The 8,596-nt window shown below is 40.5% G+C and overlaps 1 long non-coding RNA gene across 1 annotated transcript in view; it reads left to right on the top strand.

Annotated features, from left to right (window-relative positions):
• Positions 1–1,870: 1,870 nt before the first annotated feature.
• The window catches only part of LOC116694241 (uncharacterized), a 16,286-nt gene continuing 9,560 nt past the window's right edge, over positions 1,871–8,596 (top strand). The window contains exon 1 of the long non-coding RNA XR_004333090.1: positions 1,871–2,059. This is a non-coding gene — a long non-coding RNA (uncharacterized LOC116694241). The remainder of the gene's footprint in view (positions 2,060–8,596) is intronic.

The following is an 8,596-nucleotide window of genomic DNA, read 5'->3' as shown; positions in this document are numbered from 1 at the left end:
CTTACTTATCGTATGAAAAAGTATATTTTACTTGGTGACTTGTTTCCTTTTTGTGCTGTTTTTCTTCAGGATCTTGTTAATTTAGTGCCCTATTTTAACACACGGTGTGAAGTGCATGGCACTAGTGCATTTAGGGCGCTTACAAATCCACTTTTGCTAGTTTAACGGCGGAATAAAGGGTTGATGCGCTTGCCGCATGGTTCAAAAGGGATGTACTTAGTGTCTTCATTAATCATAGGTGTGTTTTGGGTGTAACATTCAATAAACCAATCAGAGTGTCATCACCCATTCCTTTTAACAGCCAGGCGCATTTGTACCATGGTGCATAGCTATTATGATGGCAGATTTTGCACCGTCTAATTGTTATCTTTTGCATGATTGTGTGCTGCTGGCTCATCCCTTGTGTGTGTAACAAGCATAGTGTGTGTCCACTGTGCATAAGCCTAGGTGCATTTCACTAATGCACTGTTAAAACAACAATGAAATGCTGCGTTACTGACTGTAGACCATGTTTTTGTTGGTCAATGGCGCAATCTCAAGATAGCAATACGGCAAGAATTCACCTGAACACACCGCCCTGTAAGACCAGCATGCCCATGGGTGCATTTGCTATTTAAACGATGTGGGCACTGGACGGGAAATTGACAACTGCGTTTGGCTTTGCACTGCGCTTAGCCGGGTGCAAGATAGGGCCCATAGTGTCAACTCACAAATCTATAACAATGTTCTGGACCAAGACTGGATTAAACAAACTATTTTGTATTTATTTTGTTTCATTATTTAGTGTTTATTTCATTTTAATGCTTAACATGCTTATGTTTATGTATGCACCAAACACCAAGACAAATTCCTTTGGAGGTGTTACTTACTTGGCAACATATCCATTTCTGATTGTGATTCTGAAGCGAAACTTACAGTCCATTACTGCAAAAAATTGTTTTGATTTCACGACAATGACAAGTTAATTGCAGATTGCTTTAGGTATCCCTGCTAAGAGATAATGAAGGCTTAGATGATATCGATATCTCACCGCGGGTCAGCCAACACACTTGGTTTAAAATTGCTCATTTGAGACTTATTGTGATCGACAGAACAAAGATTGATCCACCCCACTCTCAGGCAGTGAACTTTAACACTGGCACTGATAGTCCACCACGGTGTGATGCAAATGCACGCCTGCACAGTGTCACCCCACTGGACGAGCTTCAACACTTTTCAGTGGGTATTGATCTTCTGGTGACACTGAATTTAATATGCTTTAGAGCTGTCAACAACCACAAGGGACGCATGCCTCCTCCTGGCTCTCTCACTGTGATTTGATGAACGCTTGGCATTAAAGTAAGAGGAGAAAATCCTGCAGAGGATTTTCAGAGACATACACACTACAATCCCACTATAGCGCTTACATCAAAAGGACATTTTTCATTTTGTTTATTTCAATTTTGTTTATGTTGATCCCACTTTTTTTCTCTCACTATACTAAGCTCAGCAAGCCTATTTGTGTGTAACTCCTTCGAACTAAAGGGGACATTCATGCACTAAGATTTGTGAAAATTTTTAACGGATTATGAAAATTACACAGACTCATAAACAGCATTTAATTAGGATCAGGCATGTCTACTCAATACTAAAGCCTTTAAAAATGTCAGTATTGGCGCTGTTACTGATGCAATATATTGGACTGATGTTTTACTATTTGCAGGGTAAAAATGTGACATTTTCATATGTCAAAGTTTTGGTCTTTAGCTTGTTGATTAAATATGTATCCTTGTAGGTCTATTTACTTCACCGCCAGAAAATCCAAGGATAAAGCACTTCACAGCACACTGTTAATACTGCAAAATACAGAGACTTAACACGAGACTCTGACGCCACGTCCACACATAACAAAACGTTCTTTTTGTTCCCGTCTTCCCTGGCATCGTGTCAAGAATACTTGCATCCATAACGATCCATTTGTAAATGACTCAACATGCTACTTCATATTCCAGGCGTATAGGTAGCGCTGTTTCTGCTACAGAAATTCACCAACTAACGGAGAAGAAGAGGCGGATCATGCGTGTAAAGCTTGAGCGCTGTATACAAAGAGACAGTATATTTGGCCCTAGTAACCCTAATACTGTAGCCTCAGTATCTTCTCCAGCAGGAACACAAACGTGTAGTCCGCCATTTTTGTTGTTATGAGACGTCGTCGCGGGATAAGAAGTTGAAGGCTAGAGGTCGAGGGGTGTGGCGATGACACCATCGATACGCAAGTATGCGGCTTGATGTCAAACAAAGTAACAAGGGGAGGCGTTTTTGAATTTTTTTCACCCTGGGAGATCAGGTTTAAAAAAAGTGCGTCTTCAGCCCGTGCATTTATAGGATTCAACTGGCCGATCAGCCAAAACGTTACGGGTTTAAACGTGTCTTTAATGTAAAAAGTCAGTACTCAGGGTGGAATTTGCAGCAGAGTTAATGGGCTGAAGCTGGATGGCTTCAAAGCTGATCCTGAGGCCCAGAGAGCGGGAAGGCAGTGAAGAGTCAACAGAGCGGAGAAGCGCAGGCAGCAGAGCCAACACTGGTGATGCAGGCCTCGTGTCTTGAGGTGGCGAGTGCAGAAGGGTTAGGGCGGTGAGGAGGAAGGTCGGAGCAGAAGAGCAGACAGATGCTTAACATCAGATGTACAAGCAAACAGACTGAAGGCTTATGCTACATTTACACTGCTACATAACACTTTAACTGACAGGTCATTAATGTGAACGGGATTGCACCGATATTTCTTTTTCCGCTCACTGTTTTGAATCCCTGGTACATTTACTATATGGTTTTATCTCAGCTCTGTCATCAACCCTGTAACATGCAGTAAGCAACTCTGTTCGGCAGCATGCTCTGCTAAACCCAGTGTGACCAGCAACAAATGGCTGACAGAGCTAGTGGCTAGCTAGTGAATAAAGTGGAACATTAAGCAGCTAAGGGGCCAGGTACTTTTCTCAGGAACTGAAAATGAAAAAGTGAACAGTGGAATTTTAAGTATCAGGTTGACAGAAGCATGACTTCTAATAGATACTACTGTGGCTCTGTGTCAGGTGGATGTGATTGGCAGTTGTTTGCTAACCTGTAAGTAGGCCTGCACGATTAATCGTTATAAAATCCTGTTCTCAATTCCCCCTGTAATTTAAAAAAAACTTTGATTCAAAACAAAAACAAAAAGATTCTCATTTAATTTAACAAGCAGACTGCATCACAAATGCTACTACTTTCCTCTGTGAGTTTTAAACATAGACTGTATAAATTAGATTTTAAAGCGCTCCCAAGCACTGCAATGCTCTCCCTTCTCTTCACTGAAGCCTTTATGTTTACAGGCCTGTGGTGAAAAATCGTAATAATCGTAGTATCAATTCTAAGCAAAAAAATCGTGATTCATATTTTTCTTTTGTGTACAGCTGCAGCAGTCCTACAATTAAACCTTTTCAGCCGCACTGAGCGTAAATGACCAACATCCGCTGTTCTTCTCCTTCCTTTGCTTTGTCGCTGTCTTATACACACTGGTTGTACACAGTTGTTAAAAGTGCTTTCTTTGTTTCAGCACAATATATATTCAGATATGCGCTAATGCCTCTCTCTCAGTGTGAGCAAGTTAATGTGGATCTACATTATTTATCCCCGTGCTTAATGAACAGTTCTCGCCTTCCCAAACTCGCTGGGATATTACACATCGCAACACAAGTGTCAGCACAAGCTGGGTTGTCAACATAATTATATTACATTATCTTATATTTGATAGCCTCGCCTCAAGCCTCTTTCACGTCTTTGGTTTCTGCTTTGCTTTCCTTCTGTCATTGTTTCAAACAGCAAACTTTAATATTTCCTCTACACCTTGGTGGCAGATGCTTATCTGAAGTTGTCCCCTTGCACTGCTTAAGGGTTTATATTTATTTATAGCACCTCCCAATTCAACAGTTACTGCTGCAGGTGGTGTTAAAGTTAACCAAGCATGGTGGGTGGTGATTGTTGGCTGCATCGCTAATCAGAGGTAAAAATCTCTACAGATTAAAGCAAGCATTTGCAGCGGCCTCGCTGTGTCGATGTGCTGTCAGCTCAGCGTGATGATAAATGTTTACGGCACTACATTAAGAGGAAATTACCTCTTTTTGCTAGAGGCCAGATCATTCATTCACAGGCGTAGCATGCCCATCGTCGGCCCTGTCGTAAATTAGTCTGCACCTTTCAGTAGGAAGAAAGGTGGGGAGGATTAGGGAGATCAATCTTTTAGACGGGCTGTTAAAATCATTATTTGGCTTCCTGCAGGACACAGGTTGCGCTAAGAAGTGACAAATCGTCCCACGCTGTTATAAACATCCCCATTCATGGACACCCTGAGGTATGGTGGCTTTGTGTCCCTCTGTATGGAGATGGCCCGGCTAACAGACGGGAAAAGAGTTAGTGAGGTTATTATGGCGGCAGGACCTCCACAGTTATTCCAAGGGAGTCACCATCACGAGCCCAGAGTGGCTTTCCTAGCCAAAGATTAACAGTGCGCTTCAAAGAAATCTAGCCATTCCCCCACAGAATCTGGTATTTTGACTCCCTTCACTCCATCAAGGTTGGAAAACTGGGTGGAAAAAAATGAGTAGAGAGACAAATTCTTCCTGATATCATGCAAATTATCTGCTTTGTGCATCAAGACCAAAAATAATCACAAATGGGCTTGTTTCGTGGGATGTAAAATGCTGTTGTCATGCTTTGGCTGACATTCATTTATATCCATGTTCTAATATGAGAAGAGATTTGCATTTTCAACACAAACAGATCTAAACAGAGTTTGTACAGTGACTGACATGATTCAGACCCACGGCAATCACAGCGTGGCCACATCCTCTGGTGCTAATCCAGTTAATCTTTCCATTGGCGACTGTTCCAGGATGGCTGTTCCCTGTTATTTTAGGAGAACGATTAAGCATTGTGGAATTAACAATGGCTTAACCTCTTCAGAAGATTTCTTTACATCTTGCCTGCAGAAAGCTTAGGGAAAGAAAATCCAACGGGGAGCTCTGCTGCTGCGCTTGCTTCCTGCAGAAAACACAATGTGAACCAAGATGTCCACAGCAATTACTAGATATCATTCATTGCATAAATGATACTGTGAGAAAAGGGAATTGCTTCCTCTATTGTGAAAGCTTGGATTTCTGCACAGCATTTCGGCTGGATGGCGTGAACTACCTTCCTTTCAGCAGATAATACCCACTCTTACCTGCCCTTTGAGATTTTAATGAGGCAGAGGAGTCCTAAAAAAAAAAAATCACTTTTTAATTACCAGTAGGGCCTTTTTCCTCTGCGGGTGTCCAGTAATGACCGAATCAAGGAAATCAATTTAGTGCTGTACTACAGGAGGGAGTAGCCACATTTACTCTCCGGGGCTGAAAAATGACTAGAAACCTTGCATATTTTGTACAAAGACCAAAGTCATAAATTCCGAAAATATTGCATTGCATTGCAAATATTGCATGGGAGCTGGCCGAAACCTCTTTGAAAACATACAGCACGCACTTAAAACTGACACAGTCTTTCTTTATTTGATTTAATTTATTCTTGTCAGGCATCTTGGACTGCTCAATATGTACAGTATGATGGCTCCAAACCAGGTCTCACGCCAGTTCGTGAAATGGTCGCGTAATTTGAATTTATTATTTTGTGTACATGTCACGATTTTTGAACGTGACCATTTCACAAACTGCCATGACACTAGGCTGCTCTGGGGGACGCAACAACGGGGAAATCAAACGCCACCCACGGGACGGTGACAACTACTCCCGTAAATGTTCATCATGATAGGATCATCATTGCACTCCAGAATGTAACGATGGAAAAAACGAACAAAACCTATTAATCTCAAATAAATTGTTATGTTTGGACAATTTTCAAGTTGTTCCTGTTTTTTGATATATTAGTATTAGTGCTATCAGTTAATCCCATTTTAACGGTTTGAATTTTTTTATCGTGAGAATAAAGTTCTCTTTGATCTAGCAAACTTTGTAGCACACACTTGTTTGGGCTTGCGAGCCGGCCAAAGAGTAGTAACATTTTGAGTGGATGGCTAGCGCGAGGCGCCGAAATGGATGCCATTAAGATTCTGGATGGGAGGTTTACTTTTTAAAAGTTGCCAAATGGTTCCATTGACAAGCCCAAAGTGATCTGTGTGTTTTATCGTTGTGAACTGAGCTAACATCGCAGCACGTCCAGTCTGAAATACAACTTGATGGCCAAGCACAAAGCTGCTGCCCCCCCCCATCAAAGTATTTTATTCACCCTTTTATTGATGGACAGTGTTATTTATTATTTGCTCCAAGTGAGAATGTTAGTGTGAAATTGAACACTACAGTAGGCTATATGTCAATGTTGTTTTCAATTAAAAAAACATCTGCACAAAGCAAGCCGATCCACTTTTCCATGTTGATGAGAGCATTAAAATGAGAAAAGATAATGGGACAAAACGAAATGAAGGGGCATTTTGAATAGATAAAAATGTGCCATTAATTGCGAGTTAACTATGACATTAATACGATCAATCAAAATTAAATATTTCAATCATTGACAGCACTAATTAGCATATACGATTATATATATGCATTGTATGTACGGATTTTTTTTTAATTACACTCAATTTTACAAAAGATCATATAGTTTCTAGATGTGAATGTGCCAGTAGGGTGCAATTAATTAGAAAGCTGTATCAACGTAACAAAACTGTACAGACATTCTATTGTAGCATGGTTTTGATGTGGTAAAGGATAATGAATGGGTGCTGAAGTTACCTTTAATCAAGATGTACCTTATAAATACAACACTGTTCAAGCTAACAAACTAAATGTGCATTTTTTGAACTACATTAAGACATGTTCAACACATACAGTTATGATTCTGAGTGAATCAATTATTTCTGTATCTGTCTCAGTAACATAAAAAAGAATAATCTCATTATTAATTCTCCATAAGCATACTAAATCCAACCAGCCTCATACTAATGTAGCTCAGGTTTACAGTAAAAACACTACTGTGGCCACTCTTCTGAGAAATTCACAATTGGAATTCTGTCACTTCCGCCTTTGCCAGGTGTGAACAAGATGCTGATTGGACAAAAATTTGCAAGCAACCTCTTTGAGGCAGACACCTAGCGAGATGGTGTGTTTTTCAACCAGGCGCGCATCTGCATGCTTGAGACGAATCGCATTCCCAAAGCACCCTTCTGTCAAACAACTTATCGATAGATTGTTCAAGCGTGGAGCTAAAAGTCTTCAAATGTTCATCTCTATACATGTTCAGAGGCCAACTGAGACCCATCAGAAAAGCTGTGATCAATACCTCAAAGGAGGCGTAGAGCTGATGATGCTGGATAAGGCCAGTTTGTCGGCTGCTTCCTGCATGGCAATTAATCTATTGTGCGTGTGTGTATGTGTGTGTTGTAGGGCAGGTCTGTATGCATGTATGTTTCTATCTATACATCAAATCCTCCATGCATCTATGATACAAAAATGTCCATCGCACGTAAGGACATGGGTTCATCTCAAAAGGTAAAATGGGGCAGAAGGAATCATATGCACAGAGGTAGAATGAATCAGAAATAAATACACTAGAATGAATAATTTATACTATATCAGTAAAAGTAGTAAATAAAAGTGTGGGAAACAAATTACCAAGAATGAATGTATTCACAGTTGTTACTGTGGATCTTACAGTGTTGATGGCTGAAGGAAATGATATAACACAGAACAAATAAGTAGTTATATATAGTGAATTTTTTAAATACTGTCAGATCTTTTCTCTGTATAATTTAGGAAGTTATAAATATCTTTACTAACCATAGAGCCTGTCAGCTCAGTCAGGAACACACTTGTCATAGATTTAACTGTTTATTGCAACAAATGGATATACAGTAATACTTGGCAATGAAGGCTCTATTCTGACGATGCTCCCTGGATCAGCCATGCTGCACGCTGAGAAGACACAGGGAGCACGCTGCTTAGGGTTGGGTATGGTTTCCAATGCCGAACCAGTACTTTTAAAGCACCCATATTCTGCTCATTTTCAGGTTCATAATTGCATTTTGAGGTTGTGCCAAAATAGGTTTACATGGTTTCATTTTCCAAAAAACACCATATTTTTGTTGTACTGCACATTGCTGCAGATCCTGTTTTCACTCTGTGTGTTTAGGTCTGTGGTTTAGCTACAGAGTGAGACATCTCACTACTATACTATCTTTTTTGGGAGTAACATATGCACAGTAGCTACGTAATGATAACATCAGATAGCTACTGTTTCTCCAACTTTGGTCAGTACAAGGCAGTATTACAGAGTGCCAAGAAAACATCCCCCACACTATTACACCACCACCACCACCACCCCCAGCATGCACAGTGGTAACAAGGCATGATGGATCCATGTTCTCATTCTGTTTATGCCAAATTCTGATTCTACCATCTAAATGTCTCAACCGAAACCGAGACTCATCAGACCAGGCAGCATTTTTCCAGTCTTCAACTGTCAAATTTTGGGGAGCTCCTGCAAATTTTAGCCTCTTTTTCCTATTTGTAGTGGAGATGAGTGGTACCTGGTGGGG

The sequence above is a fragment of the Etheostoma spectabile genome, chromosome 8 (genome assembly GCF_008692095.1).
Source record: "Etheostoma spectabile isolate EspeVRDwgs_2016 chromosome 8, UIUC_Espe_1.0, whole genome shotgun sequence".
NCBI lineage: Eukaryota > Metazoa > Chordata > Actinopteri > Perciformes > Percidae > Etheostoma > Etheostoma spectabile.
The sequence above is the reverse complement of the archived record's forward strand: the minus strand, read 5'-3'. Positions and strand labels throughout refer to the sequence as shown.